Source organism: Varroa destructor, unplaced genomic scaffold (assembly GCF_002443255.2).
Source record: "Varroa destructor unplaced genomic scaffold, Vdes_3.0 BEIS01000002.1, whole genome shotgun sequence".
NCBI lineage: Eukaryota > Metazoa > Arthropoda > Arachnida > Mesostigmata > Varroidae > Varroa > Varroa destructor.
Genome location: NW_019211455.1, coordinates 53,515,767 through 53,536,017, shown reverse-complemented (window position 1 = coordinate 53,536,017; position 20,251 = coordinate 53,515,767). Strand labels below are relative to the sequence as shown.

The 20,251-nt window shown below is 42.0% G+C and overlaps 1 long non-coding RNA gene across 4 annotated transcripts in view; it reads left to right on the top strand.

Annotated features, from left to right (window-relative positions):
- Positions 1–12,145, top strand: part of LOC147757998 (uncharacterized) — a 66,663-nt gene extending 54,518 nt beyond the window's left edge. For 2 of the 4 annotated variants that reach the window (XR_015320932.1, XR_015320941.1), the window contains 3 exons: positions 4,398–4,440; positions 4,703–5,114; positions 8,375–12,145. This is a non-coding gene — a long non-coding RNA (uncharacterized LOC147757998). Of the gene's footprint in view, positions 1–4,397; positions 5,115–8,374 lie in introns of all 4 variants that reach the window. The other 2 variants (XR_015320938.1, XR_015320939.1) reach the window with 2 other exon arrangements.
- Positions 12,146–20,251: the final 8,106 nt, after the last annotated feature.

Sequence of the window (20,251 nt, the reverse complement as noted above, 5' to 3'; positions counted from 1 at the left end):
ACAGCTGAAAACAGTTTCCTAAAAAGATGGGCGTGTCTACAGTCGGCATTTTCGAAGAAGGCTAAAACTTCGAATAGAGCAAAATAGGCCAAAGCGAACATTGGCCTGACAAATGTAAGATATAGCCATGACAAAAATATTTCTCAGGGTCACTCACCAGTTGTGAGTTAACGTTGGCTGAGTTAGCAGGATCGATGTTACCGATGTTCTCGAACTACTTAGCAGATATAACAACGATGGTGGTAACGTAACGTGTCGATCGGTTGTGACTGTCGGCGTCTGTACAAACGCACTGTACCCATTTGGTACATTCCTTCCGGAACCGCGGTCCAAAAAAGGGGCGTTGCCGTTTCGGGATTCGAAACGCCGTTATTTTTGACAGGATCGAATCTTGCGAACTCTACAGTGAGTCTTTCATTTTTTCACGCACACCCTTATAATCCAATTCTCATCCATCGCTAATATATTATAAGTTTGCCAAGCAACGGTTATATCATTAATATAATAATAATAATAATAATAATAAGCAATCACCTCATCGTAGGCAGTTTGTGGGTCAGCCTCCCATGTATTGCAGTTAGATTGCGTTAATAACAATAAATCCATAGGCCCCACTCTTTTCTAGAGTTCCCTTTGCTCTGTCACTTTTCTCGTCTTTCTTTTTTTGTATCATTTCCCTTTTTCTCTCCTCTCCTTACAACGTACGAAGCTGTGGCCTCGCTGAAGTCCACGCAGTTGAATCAAACGCGCTCATCGTAAGGAATAATTTCGCCGGGATTGATAGATGTCTAGCTCAAGTGGACTTTGTGATCTATTGCAGTATGTTCATGTACACGCGGTATTGCGGCTATATACGTGGACGTGCGTGCTGTATATATACATTGGTCTCATCATACGCTACGTACGCTACCTAGCGTAGCCTCCACTTATTTGGACGGCGCTGTGCAGGTCCGCGAACGTGCATTTCTTCCGCATCATGGACTTAGCAGCATCGAGCAGATCGACTACGCGGGCGATGCTGTCGAGGACACCACGAGTAAGTGTATAGCCTGCAGCTGTACCATTCGAAACAACTGAGTTCAGTGGTGCCGACCGACGTGGCTAAGACAACACGGTACGCAAAATTTTCTCTAAGAGCCTGATTTTTTGACGATAAGCAAGCGAAATGGTGGATGGCGAATTGCCCGCAGTTCCAATCGCAGTATGTACTCTTCCTGCTAGCTCGTTGTAAACACCGTGCACCAGCAGGAGCGTTATGGCCACCATTACGTTGACGAACAAAATGGCCAGCTCCACCTTTCCTGCTACTACTACTACTACTTCAATGGCTTTATAACCTCCTACGATCGGCCGTAGAATTCTCCCTGACTCGGGCCGTGACTTTCGTCTCAATCGAACGGAGTCAATGTCCGTAATTGGTAGCGTGTCGTGTGCGACGCACCGTTGCGATCGGACATTCGAGGCCGGAGAGCGCCGTGGTAGAATTTATATGGACTGCGTCCAACCCCGCTCATCCGTTCCTGTTGATATATATATATATATACACTTCCGAAATGAGCTTTCATCTAGCTACACCACCTCGAGTTGTTCTACATCTATGTATATAGCTGTGCTTGCATGTTCTGTTCGCAGTTACCTTCCCGCATTGAACTGACGTTTACGTTGGCTTCAGCTGCAACTCGCTGCCATATTGTAGTTGTATCTTGTTGGATGATTTTTATTTGAAAGTCAGGCAACGGGAACTAGTATTTCACTTGGACATGGACGTCGTCATTGTCCTTGCTTGTATCTACGCTGTTGATACACTGCTTGCTATTGCACGTATCGATGAAGAGCTGTCTGATTGCAGGGTTCCGCTATCGCCCCGTCGAAAGGCTAGTCGGATAGAATGACTTGTTCGTTTGTATCACTTCGCCCGTCGGAGCGTTCGGCGTTTCCGCGAACCGTTGAAAAAAGATTCACTTTCGTCGTTTTTGTCTATTTTCTAGGGAGAAAAGGGCGAATCCGCTAAACTTAGATGTCTGTTAGATGTAAGCAAACGGTGGAGAGTGTGGGAGTAGATAGTGGCTTTCACTATAATTCGAGCTTCGGGCTGATACTGATAGTCGAAACAGGTGTCGGTCCATTACCCTAGCTGTTCCACTATGAGCCGTTAAATTTAGCGGGTCTTCCTGTGGGTCAAATCAGGTGTATAATCTGTACTTTAGCGACCAAGAAAGAACTAATATCGTCGATACAGAAACGTAACAAGAGAAAAATGTAGGTAATACCCAGCTTGATCAATTATATGTGATATGATATTATAAGCCTATGAATTAGGTTTTGATATTCAGCATTTTTTTTCGGCACAAGCTTAATAATAATATAAATATGCAGTCGGACATTTATATGTATGGATACTAAGCTAACGTACTATCACGATGATGACAGATCAACGAGCGAAGTATAATAGGTTCGAAAGGGAACGAGGAAAGGTTCTCGTTGTCGCGTTCCGAGGGAACAATTTTCATGGCTTTCAGTGTCTGACCGATCCGCAACTATTTTATATGATGCTCCACAATATTTCGAAATTCTAGCGGAAGCCAATTGTCTACTCCATAAGAGTTTGCTATGCCTTCGTAATTATTCACCGCAAAATATAGATCCGTACCATTTTGTTTGGCTGAGCTTGCATTCGGCTAATTGCTTTGATGTCTTTATATATATATAGTTACCATGGTTCATAGTAATAGGTGCGCTTAAGAATCATTAGATGTAGAAAATCCTTTATTGTAACGTTTGTCGACACCCGTGTTCCACGCAGTTTAGGAGATAGCGACAATATGGCGTGTACCATCGACAAACGCTGAACACTGGAGACTGTTCCAGGAGATACTCGACACCGAACGCATTTTTAGGCGACTCATGAATCTAACGAAAAATGGAAAAAAGGACACCTTACAGAGCGTCTTACGTGCATAGATTACAATGGCATTATACGGCTCAAGAAACAGCTTGAAAGACAAGATTTGAACAACGAAATGGGCATGGCGACTGGGTCAACGGCTGTTTTGCCGTAATGCCTAAACAGGACCTTATAGCTCTGTTATAACATTAAAATCAACAACACCTCATTACTAAACTAGTTCTAATGCGGTTTTTTTTTTAGGAAAAGCCTTTTTTCAGGTTACGATTATAAGGTCTAGTGGGTACTAGCGCACACAACGCACGTCAATGCATTCTCTTGCATCTTGGCAAAAACACACCTTTTCAAAGATGTATGACAAATTTGGGTTTACTTAGATATTACGGGCGCGTAGAAAATGAACAGCCAGGAAATCGAATCGGTGTGTCTTCGTGACAATCATACGGGGGGACTGTTTGAGAATATTTACTTAGGTCAAATGCAGGCTGCCTTATTTTTATCAAAATAAGACGCCCGTCTGTAGAATTCTTACATAGATATAATCAAATCACAGGAACAAATGCTTCTTGATAAAGCAATCTATTGGGCCGGCTTTATAAAAAAAAAAAAACATTGTACTACACTTCAAAGTAAACTTTATTAAATATCTGCACAAACAGGCTGCTTAGTTCGTCCAGATCGGTCGACACATGCTTCCTGCAGCGACAAAAATGACCAGCTTTCTTTATTTGTTGATCCTCCATTTAGACAGCTTTTTGTCCAACTAGAGCTCAATTTTTTACTGAATATTTTTTTGACCAAGCGCAGCTTGCCCTGCCCACTTCGTTCAGTCGACCTTAGACGATTATGCGACAAATTTAACAGGTATCCAGTTATCTATTTCTAGACAATAAGAGACAGACTACACAATGATGCAATAATTGCATTTTTTTTTTTTTTTTTGTATATACACAAAAAAAATATGAGATGATCATTTACAACAATTTAACGAATTCGAGTATAAAATACTTATAATTTGACCATTGTATTGACTTTCGCCTCTGCTGTGGAAGACCTGAAGCCTTTTATTTGGCCAGTGGATTGACCCATTGAAATGACTGGAACGTAACTATAATATATTGACGTTTCAAGATATGAGCGTTAAACTGGGGGCCTTCCGGAACGGTACTAATAATCAACAACGGTATTAATAATTAGTCAACAGTATTAATGCTATTCCAGCATAAGGGACAATACTCCGCTGAAATAGTATAGTATTCATTAACAAAGCCTAATTGGTACTGGCATGGCCAAAATAGCTTTCTAAAAATCTCCTCTTGCTCTCTCGAGATTTAAATGAGATGAAGTTTTGGATTTAAATGAATGAAGTCAAGGACGATCAATCACATTTCACTTCTTGAACCGGATGCGTGCCTGTTAATCGTATCTCAGCCATAACCGTTATCCGATATCTAAAAATACGCAGTATGTTGACAACACCTCGATCTTTCAGGCTAGTGCATCCGATCTCACGCTTCATCGTAATTTATTTGACGGTGAGTTCGCGACCGGATCGTTTCCGACGCCTGACTCCCGGGGCATACGAAGGGCTTCAAAGTCGCGTCAAAATCAAGTATAGCGCGTTGCTTGCCTTTAGCGTCTTCGTTCTTTTTACCTGTTTGATTAAATATGGTCATTGCAGCAAAAAAAAAAAACACGAGATGCATTCAGCTATCGTGATTCAATATTTAAGCAGATTGAATAGAGCTGGACGCCTTTTTTAACATTATTGTACGCGTCATTGCATGGACTGTGTAGGCTAAGCAGCGGCACGGTCGACAGCATCGTGGAACACCGAAGTATAGCTGATACCCTCTCAACGTATAACGGGATGAAGAAAGCGTCTTGAAGAAAGGCTTGCGTGCCCGATGGTCTGGTCTGATTTAGCTCCCTTCGCCAAAATGGGGAAAGGAATTTCTTTGACGCTCTCAAGTAGTGATTTTAAAGGTAACACCCAGCTGTGGGGCTAAGACATTGGAACGTCAGCCGTTGCTTCCATAGTTTCAGACCTTAGGTCAGCCTTCCTATGAAAACGAAAAATACTACGTCCCTCTCCTCAGCAGTAAACCTCGGACCGGGTGAATAAGAAGCTCCATTTCTGGTTCATCAGTAATATAGTGACAAGGAATTCGTTGATGGACGAAGCGCTACATGACACCGTGGGCTGAAGGTATGATTGTAATTATCAGTGTTGAAAACGATAATAATAAATGATAGCAATATATAACAGAATATTGGTTTCTTATAGAAACTGATTAAATTTTTTTTTTTTTTTCAGTTTGTTGTAGTAAACAGCCAGATTAGTTGATTAACAAGTGTGTTAAGGAAATGGGAAGCGTCCTGGTTACGAGGATATTTGTCTCGACGCAAAGTAAATCATATGGCCTGATCATATTGACCTCTGTCGTTAGATTTAAGCAAAAATGTCACTAAAATTCTGTTTATTTTCTCTGTTGAATCTTTGTGCAGTGCCTGCCTAGAGTCGAAGGTTTTCAGCGGAGACATAGGCCATCGGTATCTATGTTCGGTATATGTGATAATTCATATCAGCGAGAATGAGAGCAAATAGGTAGCAAACATACACATACACACTTATCCAGTATAACCACGTGACTGCGCTATATCAACCCCAATTGAAAGCCCATGAGGTGCAAAGGTCTACGCAATGACTTTGTCACACTGAAGACTTACGAGCAACAAAATGAATATGACATTCAAAAAACGGAGTGTTGTTTTGCTTAATGTCTTACCCTTTGTTCAGTACACTCCCATCTCTGCTCTTTCTTCCTTCTTCTTCTCCTTCTTGTGTTTCTTTCTTGAAAAAGGAATCATTCTATGTAATCGTTGGACGGTGCGACAAAGTTGTTCCGACGAGGCTTGTTTTTTTCGTCGTTCACGCAAGGAGAAGCTCGGCAGCGGGTAGCGCTTATCATAGAAGTTCAGTTAGTTTATACGGCAGAAACTCTAAAAGGAATGATATGAGGGGAAGAAATAAAAACACCACATATCTACTTGGAATCTATAATGGCAGGTTTACAATAGCTTTCACCACAGGTAACGGAGGCTCTGGCCTGTCAAGACGCATCATCGTGCTGCGAACAGCTCAACCGCACTCAATGCAAGAATTAGTTCATGCAACAAAGACGAAAGTCTGTGATGCCTTTATACGCTAGAATGCCACGTGGCACGGGCAGCAGACGCTTAGAGTATTGGGCGCACGATTCTATATATGGGCGGTTGTATCAGAAAGCGAGACAAATGGAATTCTAGCCCTTTATCCTATTCACCGTGCTAGTCTTACTGTTCTCGAACGGCGCTAGCGAGCCTTTTACGCCACAGGTTTTTCGACCAGATTTTCAGAGACACGTACACAAGATTCCCCGGATTGTGCTGGGAAAACCAGGAATTTATAAGGTCTCGAGTTTCTTGTTTTGTCTCACCCATCTGGTACAAGTCATGTGCATCCGCACCGTGTACCCTTCTGTTGTTGGTTGCTCACGTCTGCTTAAGTAAACCAAAACGGGCGCAAAAGTAGTGGAAAGACGGCTAGCGCAACGGCACTGAACAACTAGACGTGAGTTCCACTAGGATATACAAAGAGAGTAAGAGGGCTGTCTGATAAACATGATAACAGCTAGTCAAAGAAAGGACAGAAAAAACAGAAGATCTAAAGGTAGAATTCGACCTGAACGGTGCGCCAGTGATGGAAAACTGCGAACCTGGTAGGAGGCTGCGTGAATGAGGTTGCCAAGAGAAACGAGTGAGGGATGTTGCGAACTCAAACGATTTTAAACGGCCATACAGTGCTGGAATAAACTAAATGCTTCACTTGGTTAGTATGCTTTCTGTGGGGAGCACTTATTTTGTCAACGTTGGCATCGTTACGGCCACAACCAACGAAGCTTCGACAATTAATGTTGCGTCCACAGCTATGGCTTTTCCTTACGTACGGGCACGATTAGGATATATATATATATGTATATATAGAGGGGACATTCCCTTTCAGTAGAAATCAATACAGTGACGAATACCAGCGCTAAACGTCACACATATCAATTATGAGTGAAAAGGTAACTTGCTGTGATAACTCAGCGGCAATGAGTTTGCTTACAGAGCTTCGTCCAATTGTTAATTATTTGTCGGAAACTTACCGTCGACACAATCTATTTTGTGTTGAAACTGGCCATCTAAGATGAGATAGACGTAAACAGCCGGACATATATTTAGCTCTCATTCATAGTAATAATATGATTTTACCTGTATAGGCATTTAGTTAACTTTTCAAAGACATGCAACGCATGCGGTCTACATGTGGGGTACACTGGCAAAAATTTCACGTCGCGAGCAGCTGGCTAATTTTGTAGCGTAACTTCTTTCAAAGTTTCCAGTATGTTGTTATGCTATCAACAGTTGCAAAACTCCAAAGGCCATACTCTCAAAAAGAGGCCAACTCTCTATCTTAGTTAGCCTCCGTAATCGTGACACCTGAATTTTGCGTTGTCTACTGCTTAGCCGACCACGCTGACCATCCATGAACCATCTACTCTACCATAGGTTTCCTTAATTTTTCGTAAATCATCCGATTACCATGTTGCTTTATAACATTGTATTATTAAAGTCGTTGCGCCAGCCTAAGTGGGACCCGACCAATCAATATTGACGACGTGCCAGGTACAAACGTCCTTTGTTACACAGCCAATAAACTACATTGCCTAAGATTACATTAAAAATTTCTCTTAAACAACGAAGTTATACGGAAGACTTCAATCGGCGTAGTAAAGCTATAATAACGGCGCACTTCGTGGCTAAAGTACGTAGTTTGAACTTAGCTTCCGCCATTCCTCACCGTGAAGAAAGATTAATTCCACTAAAACGGCCGATCAGATTCATTTGCTATTAACTTCAAGCAGTTCAGCAGCGCGTTCAACATCGCGTTGCCCGAATCTCCTTAAATGCATTATCAAACATCTTGAAAAACGCGGCCATGACTCAGACAGTTGGGATTGGAGTAATATTCGATTGTAATTATACAACTATCATTTATGCTTGCTTCAGTATCCGTGGTTACTTCGCTGTTTTGTCGCTATGTAGTTCAGCCGCTGAGTTTTTAGCCCGAACAACGACTTCCTCCGCGTGCCACTGCTGTCTGATATTTATTTATTGGCCTTTATTTCCACCAACGTATACAGCTTATGCCCCATTGCTGCTCGTCGGCCAACATCCAACGTCTTCGAGCTGCCATTTGGTTCTAGTTCAATCGCTGCCTCACGTATTTCTCCATCAACGAATTTCAAGCTTCAGCGTCCGATTGGGGTACTATTGAGCGCGAGGGCTAATTCCGACTAACGCTATGAGACCTTTCCTATGGCAGGAAACAAGATTGTCTGGGCCACTGTAAAATCGAAAATATTCTGACTTCCCTTCTTTCAGCTGCCGCTGGAGGTTCGCACGGCCTCCGGTGCACGCTCGCGTTGGACCGTACTGAGTCTGCCGAGAGGAACGACGTTATGTGTTCCGGGAGTCGCAGGCAACGCAACGTGTGTCGATCTATACAACCATGGATGCCGTGTGAGCTTTGCTTTCGAGTGGAGGAGGGATAGCATGTCGGCGTCACGGCATAGGAGCGGCGAGCTGCAGTGAGGCCGTTGCTGGTTGAGACGCGGTGCTTTTCACGGACTCACTAGAGCTCATAGCGGTAAATCACCAATTTGGTGTAGTAACTGTTACGAACCGAAGCGGCGGAGTTCAGCGCGCAAGAAACTCTCCGACACACCATTACCGTGACCAAAAACGTCAGTTTCTGAAGCAACTACACTGAGGTTAGGTAACAACACAGCAGTGAAAAGGGGTGTCGAAGCTTTTGCATGCAAACAGTCTTAGAAAAGGAGTTTTACATGAGAAATGGAAAAAGAAAATCTGTTCTAAAACCCTACTGCAAAAGGCTGTAGAAGCACACCTGACAGTAATCTCACTGGTCTCACTGGGCTAGAGCTGAACAAGGGCGAAAATTATGATGATGGCCACGAAAATATCCTAGAAAATGTTAACTTAGACAAAATAACAGCAAGATTTGTAGCATAATTGATCTATATAAAGTTCCTGCAATGATTTGGCTCGGGAATAGTTACATTCGAATCTTCGGGGCGCAAGTGAAGGAGTGCAAGTTCGAAACCAGGAGTAGATCGAACTCGGTCGGTAGAAAGCGCCAGCCGTATGAAGTAACAATACATGATGGCAGCATGAAATGTATGACTTGAGACACTGATTTGCTTTATTAGAGTGAAACAAGAATGACATGTTCTATAGATAGGAGAAACTAGTGCTGGTAGATAGAAGTATCCTCTTTGGGCTTAGGTAGTTAGATGGAACTATCACTGTATAATATATAACATCGCTGTATAATATATAAGTATATAATAACATCGCATGTTGTGTCTAAACTTAAGGAATCAATCGGTAATCCTATTTTTCGCAAGATGGAGACACCTGTATTCGTCCCGGTGTTGCTTCGTGTGACATTGATCAATGGCTGGAGCTACCTGAGCCTACGCGCGGAACACGAGAGCCCAATATAGACCATAGCGTTTATTTACACCATATGCATTGTACGGTTCTAAAGTGAAATAGAACCCAGCTGAAGCATCTTCAGTAATAGCGGAAATAAGAGATAAGAAAGCAATTAAAACGATCTTCATCTGAACCGTTATCTTTTAAGAATTTATATATAGCAATAACAATCTCATTCAGTCTCGCCAATATAAGTATATTGTATTCAACTGCTAGCGGTGCCTCTTTCTGGAAACTAGAATTCTTCTTCATGGAAACAAAAAACAATCCTTTTTTGCGTCGCTTTGTATCTATAATCCATTTGGTTTTTATCGCTTGTGTTTATATCTCGTATCGTCGCATTTTCGTCTTTCGTCTAAAGATCTGCCCCAGGATTTACCGTGGCTTAGAGATTTGCTAGTTTGTAGACGTACACTTCAAATAGCCTCTAAAGTGTCAGCAAGATGGTCTTCGGCAATAGGCTCGCCTCTACAGAGCAGCGAGTTTTCGACTATCGCCCTTGATGCCGTAGTTGATTTCCGACTGGCCGTACCACCAGCGTGTACAGGCGACGTCGCAGGTTCCATTAGGCCATCCATGTCGCCCCGTTTATTCTGTTTTTCTCATTGTACGAGTGAAAGGTTTGTTTATGTAACCTATGTAGAAACCGACGTCGCTTATCGCTCCGCGAGATCGGAGGTCCCCTGATCGTCAGGCTGGAGCACGCCGTCCTTGAATATGGCCAAAACTGAGCCACAAATTAGCGGGCCTCCTATCGACTGGACGGAGCGCCGCGCTAAAAACATGACTCTTGTAGCGTAAACGGTTTTTATTCGATAATACGAAAGAGCTTCAAATGTTCCTCCTGTACTGTCTTGCCACAATGCTACGTACGGACGCTAGTCTAGCTGAATTGTCGTGCGAATGCTGTTTTTTCGCTGACGTTTCAACTAAAAGTTGGCTGGAAGAGCGCTTTTCGATGAGATGTTTCAATTTCTTTACGCAGAAAGGTTTTCAGACGGATCAAATCCCCGTTCTGCAAAGAAACCGATGTTAGTGTCATGAAAACATAAACCGACAAATAGCAATGGCCGCCTTCGACAAGAAAATATAGCAAAAAAAAAAAAATTGACATAAAGGTCTATGAAAAGAGAAAGTTAGCAAAATAACAAACTACAGACACTTAGATAAGTAGTAATGGAAAAGCATTGTTTATATAAATGCAAGACAGCCTGTTCTTTATGTCAACAACAATACAGGCTTAGAAAAGATCATACAATGTTTTGTATTCGGTTAGTGTCTACCTACTAAATTGTCGAACGCTGCATAATTTCAAGGAAAACAGTAAAATATAAATAACAGCCACTGATTTAAAGTTGTATATTAGTTGCGTGCCATCAATTACTCTCGCAATATTTAACTATTACACTTCGTATCGAAACGACTATTGTTATTTAAGGTTTGGCAAACAATGTAAATTCTAGTTGACCTGTTTGACGTGAGGTCATGCGAATGTTGCCGATGGTCACAGTAGAAAAAATGCTCGCAGCAACAGCGATAGCACGCACCGTGCCGTCATTATTGAACGTATTATTCTGCCCCGCCGTACAAAACGCTATTGAGCGTTAACGATCTCAAGCCAGAGCTCAATTAGGCGTTACAGTAGCAACGCGACGCGGATAAAACGGGGGAGATAATAGTCCGCCAGGACGCAGGTCCGTGTACACTGCATACAATGGTAAGATCTCCTTACGTATGCTTAGTACATGTCCTGACATAGAGAGAGCAATCTGAACGGCGATTCTATCTCGCTATCTAAAAGCCCAGACAATCGCATGGAGACGGTCGAAAATTGGCAAGCTTCCAAATCCTTCGGACCCCGAAACGAGGGAACATCATATTGCCGTATGCTTTAATTTACAGCACATGCTAAAGACTAGATCAGAGTAACTTCTACGTACTGATTAACGACGATGGCGATAGCAAAGAGAATGTTTCTAGTATATTTAGTAGCTAACATGTTTAGTAAGGTAGGTTCAGTTACAAGTAACTAACTGTAAAATGAAGTTCGACGTTCGATACGCGTGTGTTTCCATCTAGCGACTGGCCTCGTGGTGCGGCTTGTGAAATATTCGGCGCGATTATTATTTGTTACTTGCCTAGGACAAATTTCCTAAAAACAAACGGGGCAAAGTGGAGTGCCCAAGTGTTCATTTACAAAGGGCTCACAACAACAAGAACCTACATGGGTCGTCATTTCGACTTGGGGTTTCGGACCGGCTTCTCAGCTAAACGTCGGGTTATATTCATGTAACGGAATATCCTTACGCTTTTTACCTAATAGAAATACGTGCGGTCGAGGTGAAAACGGGATCCCCTATCGGAGCCCTCATTGACCCATTCTAAAACTAATGTTACGTACAGCATTACTTTTAGGCTGTTCTTTCTGTTCAGGTTGCGATTAATTGTGAAGCATGATTAATCTTTAAGTATAGAAACTTTATTTTAAAATGCTATTGAAAATATAGCAGAAATTAAAAGACAATATCTTAGGGGGGTTTCAATCAGTCGGATCGAACTGTTCAGGATATTCATTGACGACATTTCCGAATATCAAAAAGATCAGCGAACTCCATAACTTAGAAAACTACTAAACAGTCATAGCGAAACAACTAAAAAATTTATAATAAAATTAATTACTTAACTTAACTTAACTTAAAATTGAAACATTAACTTGGCATTAGGATGTCAATCGTATTTTGAAACATTGTGAATGAATGGCAGTGTATCGGCCGTGATATAATTTAACCAAATATCACTAAACAAATTCCACGTAAAAAATTTAAATGAGCTTCATTGGGTCTTGCCTAACCTCATTAACTATACTAGTATTAATGTACGGACACTTCGGACTATAATTAAGTAACTTTGATGGGCAGAATAATTGAAACTTTGTAAACTGGGCTATTTTTGCATTATTCCCATCAACATTCGTTCACGCCACCCTACTCGGACCTGCTTAATGCCATTTCTACCTACATCCATCGACACGAACCTCTCAGTGAAGCCTCAACCCATCGACTTAACTACCGCTTCACAAGCGTTATATAATAGACAAACAAACATACGCTCTAATTATCCATCCGCCGGTGTTGTCTCTATCGATGACTGAATTTCCGTCTTCGTCGTTATCTTTACTTTTACCGACCGTTTGGATTTCGCACGCCTTCGCATCTTTGCGTGCTGCCACTGACCGACTCCTTACTCGGACGCATGTTCGTTAATAGCCGCTGACAACAACGTCCATAACAACACCAACGTCAATAACCGCTATTGCAACGCTGAGAGGAATGGCCGGAGGACAATCGTCGTGACGAAAGGTGACAGACTTCCGATTACCGCTGTTGTTATTGGCGTGATTGACGCTAAGTAACCAGTTGGGCAATATCAATACAAGGCGCAGCGATGTTATTGTGTTTACCGTCAAGTGAAAGTCAAGCCAAACCCCGAACTAAGGATAGAGCTTGAAAACGAGGAGTCGAGGAAGCCGGCGCTACTGGCTCGTCGTTGGTACTAAGGCGACTGCCGAACGTCGAGTGATTCTTAGTCAACGAGCGGGCCCAGACGCTAGATGCACACTTGATACGTCCCGGAACGATACCACCCCGAACGGACGAAGTCAAATCAGGCGGTGGTACTATTGGCCCGGAGTAAGTGAATACCAGCAACAGCCACAAGCGACAAATAGACCGATAGGTACTGTGACGGCAACGAAGCTAACGGCCGCATTCGGCAGCAACGGATCGAAAAGCAGATGCACGACCAGCCCTCAATAACGAGACGATGGCCGGAGGGCGGATAGCAGCCTTATCGTTGTTGTTGCTGTCGCATTTGTCACGCTACGGCAGCGCCAAAGCAACAACAAAAAAAGCAGAGATAACAAGATAAGAACAGGATAGCAATAACGGTTATTGCATTGCCCCGGTGGCAAAGCCGTGATAACTGCTCAGAGCTGCGCTACCATAGAATAATGGTGACAGACAACAGACACATGCGCTAGCAACAAGTAACCGCACCAGCAAGAGCAACTAAAATAGCTGTGACTGCAGTAGTGGTAGCTATAGCAAAAACTGAAAACATGACCATGGGGGCAAAAGGGGGTGCAACTAGGATAGCAAAGACGAACGCAACAACATTAATACATAGGCTTTTCAGCTGCAAACGTTGGATATGTAAGTTTATTACTAGTACATGCTATATGACGTTGATGTCTTGACAACAGTCAAAAATATGAAAAGACTGTAACTATTGCCACTGGCGGCTGAACAGTATACTGCAGCTGGCAGAAAACCCTTCACGGCAGGGGCTCTATGTTAAGCTATCATTATTAGCATCAACCGAAGTCGAGGGGGCGGCCGATGGATTAGCGTCGAGCCGTAGAAGTAAATCAACGTCATTGCTGGCCGATCGCTCGCAATCGGCTTTGTATGGAAAAACTGTGTGTCACGACATGAAACTTTCGTTATGTATATTACAGTTTTGCGTATTTGAGTGCCGCCTTGGCGGGGTGCGTAGGGCATCTTACTCTCAGCTATAGGTCTCGGGAGTTTGGTTCCCGATGAAGACTTAATAGCATTTTTAAATTATTTGACGTAATTTTTGTGCATGAGCTCGTCGCGCCAGCTTGTCTGACCCGCGTGACCATCACTGTACTTTACAGTAGGTACGTATTTGGACGAGTTCGCATTGGGCCACGCGCCATAGACCTTCATCGGGGCTATTGCTACCGAAAGGTTTCACTTCGGTGCAAAAACCACAGACGAACCCTTACGCTTCCATACGGACAAAGTTGCGTTAAAAAGCTGGTGATTCATGTGGTTAGCATTGGTAATGCGTTCATGAGAAACTAACACCTTCGTTCACTAACGATTCTATCGACCCGGGTTGGGTCGAAAACTCGTAGTTTAACGGCCATGAAGCTCCTGATTGGATTGCGGTGCGCAGGGATAGACAGAACAATAAAAGCGGCGAGGTAAAGCTTAGCTTGCGTCACGTCTTGCGTTGAAACGACACGCAAGCGAAGCGGAATAAAATGGTTAATAGTAATAAAGGAAGAATCGGCAGCTGGGTGATGGCGCGGGCTTTCGATTGTTACTGCTCGCCAGCGAGAATAACCAAAACAAGGCCCGAGTTCATAACGAAATTTAGCCTAACCACTATATGCGGGTTATCTTCACATAAATCCAGTTTAGCTAGACGTATTGATGGAGTAACATAGAATTATGCTATTTCCAGGAAGGGAAGAATATGGTTTAAGGTACGTAGTACTATGGCTAAAGGAAACATCATATCATAACATTAAATATAATATGATTCTGTACGTAGACCAACAGGGTCCACAGAGATATTGCTTGTGTCGCACGTTGCGATGAGATTCTGAATGGGCAACGCCACAAGGAAAATTGTGTAATTTTTTCTACTGTATAAAACGCGACTACATTTTCCATTTGCTTATTGTTTATGAAGTCCGTGTTCTTGTGCAGCGGCCCGATTCATCTAAATTGCTTTACTGTTAATGGACCAGTGGTAATATTAGCATATGCTTATTTTGAGGCAAAATCGATTAGGCCATGATTGACACGTGCATACCTTTCGAGGCTCGCAATGTGCCGAAAGGCGCCGACGCGCCTGTCGGTCCTTACGTTCGCTGCTAGCGCGCACATACGCACAGACACGCATCCTCAGTTTCACACAAACGCTTCACGAAGGAAAAGGCAAATAATTATTTCGATCAGCTGCTAGGTATCTGATGAAAGCAAAAACTTGCATACAATTATTATCCCATTTGCCACGTGGCTTGTCCTATCGATTCACGTTTCTATAAGCCCCATTAGGCCCTTTACTCGTACGAAGTCGCATCACTGATTTGGTTTTATTCTATGACATAATATCTGCTATATAATGATAGACGGTGTTCATCCTCCAGAGCTCAAAGTCCTATAAGAAGCAACGCGAGATGCGAAAATTCAATTGCGACAGTAAAAACCGATGAATCGGCCAACATCCACTCACCAAAAACGGTAAAATAGTAGCTAAAAATTTAGCAGCGTAACATTACCAGTCATTGGGCGAAGTAAGACGCACGCATTTGTCCACGACAAACATAAGGTGCAAACAAGCATGGCAACATATACAGAGATGGAACGGCTTCAGATAGTTATACTATTGAGTGAGTTTTTGTATTTTTCGAATAGCCCGGTTATTTTTCTGTCCGTCCGTCCGTCCGTCCGTCTAGATAGGTCGCAATTGTTCTCAGGAAAATTACTCTAGTCTACATCACTGTCAGGGGCAAAAATGATAAAGCATTCTGACTAGAGAGATAACAACGTCGTCATGTACTATTGCTATCGGTCGGTCGGTCGTTAAACTGCGTCGATGTACACCTGTACAATATTTATTTATTTATTTATTTAATTAAGATTTAAGTAAGGGCTTCTAGTTGTTCACTTCGCGGCTATCATTGCCTACTACCTGCGCTACTTATGTGAAATAGATAAGCTTAGAGTTTGTAATGCGTAAGCTATTATGCAGTAGGCCTATTTCAATCAGCAATTTATATAGTAATAAGTTACTACTTATAATAATAATAATAAGTTTACTTGCGTGACCGATTGCGAATTCAAATCAAAACCTAGTCTAGCCATGGATTTATATTGCTTCCGCGCGTTATATCGAACGTTCTATACTTCAGTTTTGCTTAAGGCGGCTTCATAAGGCGCCTTTTGCTGATCACTGCGTTGCTCTTCTTCAGCAATAAGGGCTCGGTCTTCCTTCTGCGGGGCTGACGGCTGCATTGAGGTTCTCACTTCCGACGCGCGTCCTCTAACTCTCTGAAAAATAAAGGCCAGATCACCATTTTTAAAGTCTACTCCTCGCCTGGTAGAATAATGATGCTAATCTTACTATTTTTGGCTGTACTTTGTATAAATGCGCTTCTTTCCTGAACAGATAGATCCGAGTTGGAATTGCGTTCAACTCGAGTATCCGTATCCAGTTTTAAATTTAAACAAGAAACCTTTGCCCCCCGAGGGCGGTCAGTTGATTCGACGGACTAATTCACTGGACCCATTTGCATTTGTATCGTCCGTGTATTTTTAGGAACCCATTTTTTTAATCGAGCGCATGTCCTGCTGAGCAAAAACAAAGGTAAGAAATATATGCGGAAGGACTTCTATATGGAAGCCGCTGGTGGAAGTTAGCAGTTGGATACGAAACACTGAAGGTCTTCAGTTTTGTTTCTTTAGCTGTCTGCCCATGACTCTAGAGAAATTCCATGGGGTCGATAGCCCAACAAGCGACTACTGCCAGCAGGGTAGTGGAATGATTTGGAAACGATCAAATCCTAAACCTGTGGCCGTACGGCTCGACCTTGTAACCACTGGGACAGTTATGTCCCAGTGTATGTTTCAAATACAATACAAATACCTGTGCTGGAAAATAATAGTTACGTTTGGTCGGACAAAGGCTCAACAGAAGCTCTTTGCGACCATTCACGACAGCTTGCATATGTCATGTAGAAGACTGCGATACCTATAGCAGGAACTGTACAGGAGAATTATTTGACGAATTAATATTATTACTTTATATAGTCGTGCGTGTTTATTTAGAGTACAACTGTGTAGTTGAGCAAGCATTGACCGCGCGGTGATAAGCTCGCTCCCCCCTAGAGAGATCATTCCCCTATATATGTTTGTGCCCATTATCATTATTATTTGTCACTGGTTTACTTCTAGAACAAAATATCGTTACTGAATACGAAATTAAACTGATACCGAACCAGGTTATTACTATTGCATACACTAAGCTTAGAAATGATGACGTAGGAGTTTGTATTACGCTAAAAGCTTACCACCTCGATTGCCACAAAATCTCCTCCTGAACAAATGCTCCGCATTGGTCTCTTAAAAACAAACGGATTTCAGCCGTATCTGCGAGCTTAGACGAATAAGCACATATTTTCTATGTGAAAAGGAACCATAAAACTTCAACAACATGTACACACTTTAATACTGGCAAGTTTCCCTTTGTTTCCCATAGTTGATACTGTCTTTTGATACTTTCTTCATATGATATGATATATGCCAGGATTAGTTGGGCGTAAGCTTTACTTTAATAATGCAATATGTATAGAAATGAAATAATGGGAACAGCGTTGCGTCTCTTACCCTAAACAGATTCAACGTCACGTTTTGGCCTGTCACTGATATCAGGTCTAGTCATGTATTATCATATTGTACATCATGGGTCCGCCGGGTTGAAAAAGTAATGAACAGAAAAAGCTCAATGGTCATCGACATCAAACAATCTGGGTCAAATACCCTTGTAGTTACCCATAATAAAAGAATCTGAAACATGTAATAGGTTAGCGTCTATATTGTTCGTTGTTTTCACAGTTTACATTAACTATATGTAAGATAATGGCACGCTCGGTCGTCAAGCGAGGGCATCTGTTTTATCAATTTCACAATGTTTGCCTTGAGTAACTATAGTATATCGTTGAATTTTGACTTGGACTCCGATATTACTAGTGGTATACGTGTATGTATGTAGGTAAGTATGGATATATAGTGAATTTTTCAGCATCTATAGGATCATCCTTCGATCCCTTACTTAGCCCGAGCCCGATGAAGCCTATATTTAGAATAAGAACAATATATTATCTATCTAGTTAGTTACATAAACAGTTCGGAATACTGAAAGATAGACGCTCCCATTAGTCAGTTAACCGGTTTCGGTGGACAGAGGCTATAATCTCAGTTAGTTCTAATATGGCTTATTGAAATATGAAGAATTCAGCTTTATCTGACTTCGAGCAATTTTTCTCCCGTGGGAATAGCGGGATTTTGTTGCAATGCGGATCAATTTAGCACTAATAGTTTAAGATCAAAATTAAGGGTGTATTTTTAGAAACGTCCTAATAGGTCCTTTTATGAATTTCAATAGGAATCGTGCCGTTGGATCGTGTCGCAGTATAGAATAAATTTTTTTCATATCATTACATTTGCTCATGTTTAACGTTACTGCGGATAAAAACTCCAACATCATTACATACAGGTACATTCAAAATTTTCTATTAGAAATTGAGTTACCATGTGCACCTTTTTGCCTTAAACGTTCAACGTGGTATTATTACCTAATTATTAATAATATTATATAAAGATATATTATAGTTTATATAGTATAACTGTGGTATATAGTCTTTACTATATGGGTGCCTGTAGGCCTGAATGTCATACGATCGAAAAGCATGGTTTGGACGATCCATAGGGCAGTCGAGGCCGTTTGCTTCTTATCGATATCACGTTATCGATCTTATTCCTATTCTCAGATATTATCAGTTAGGTTTTGATTCATTGATATTATATAATTACCAGTGTATTATAACAGCGAAAATAAACGTTTTTTTTTTTCTACAGGATACAGGTAGCGATTTAGCAAGTAATATTATTGTTTAATAGAAATGCATGCGAACTTTGCTAACTGCAACAGTATATATATACATATATATATATATATATATATATATATATGAATTCCTTAGCATAACAATTTGTACTTTTTCAATAAACTTTGCCAGTGCTCATGTCCTGTGACGCTTTATCGTTGCCATAACAAAATCCATGTGATCGGACACCATATGGCACCACTCCACTGCCCTGCTGCAATAATCTGGTCATAGTCACTTGTACGTATACTCTTTTTTCATGAGTCCACCTGGCATTTTCTAAACTTTTATCATAACAGCGCCGCGTCCACTGCTCTAAATCGTTGCTTCAATAATTTCCAATGTAACTGGAAATAAACCCGTGTGTCCCATCCCCCATGCGATTTACCATTCGATGATTGGCAACGAATTTAAAACTAAGCTCAAGTGCTAAAGCTCTAAGAACAAAAAAAGGACAAGCAGTTGTTACCACCAGTAGCAACAACATCAAGTCTATGGCGATGACAGCGGTATAGCTAGAAGAGTTTCACTGCATTTTAATTTATTTTCATCCTGATTTCATTTGATTCTTCTTCTTTCCCTTTCTGCCTAAACCTAAGCCTCGACAAATGAGGTGCCCTCACTGCTATCGAGTCCATCGTCTCGTTCTTATACACCAATTTAGCATGTTGGTTTCACCATACCCGCATCACATCTGCGAGACCTTCCCGTCGAATGATAATTTTTATGCGCTATTCGGTATTTGGCTCTCTGTTGACCTGTATCTGTGCATGTTTGTCGTTTCGCCTGCATGATATGACGGCCATAATGCACGTGTATGTGTAGACAGCGCTTTACACATGTGCCCGCTATGATCCCGCTGCGTGGGCGACTCCCATCGTCGCACATTACGAGCCGTTACATTGTATACACAAAGAGACGGGCACAGCGTTGAAATCTGCGCGTGTGTGTTAATGTGTTGACGTCCGTTGGGTGTTGCTGTCTGGGTCTCGCTGCATGTTATTCAGCGTGCGAGTTTGATCGCAGCAGCCCACAACAACAGTATGAGAAACCTAACGACTATAGATGCATTGATAGCGTATCTCCTATCCATGTTGCGTGTTATGATTGCGCGACTCATTGCTGTAGGGTTGCAGCGAACTGATATTGAGCTAGCACTGGGAATGACCGGTTTGCTATGCTTTGGCCATTCTCCTGGATCGGCCACCGCCAAAGGGGGCAACGAGTGATGAATCGAGCCACAATGACAACGAATA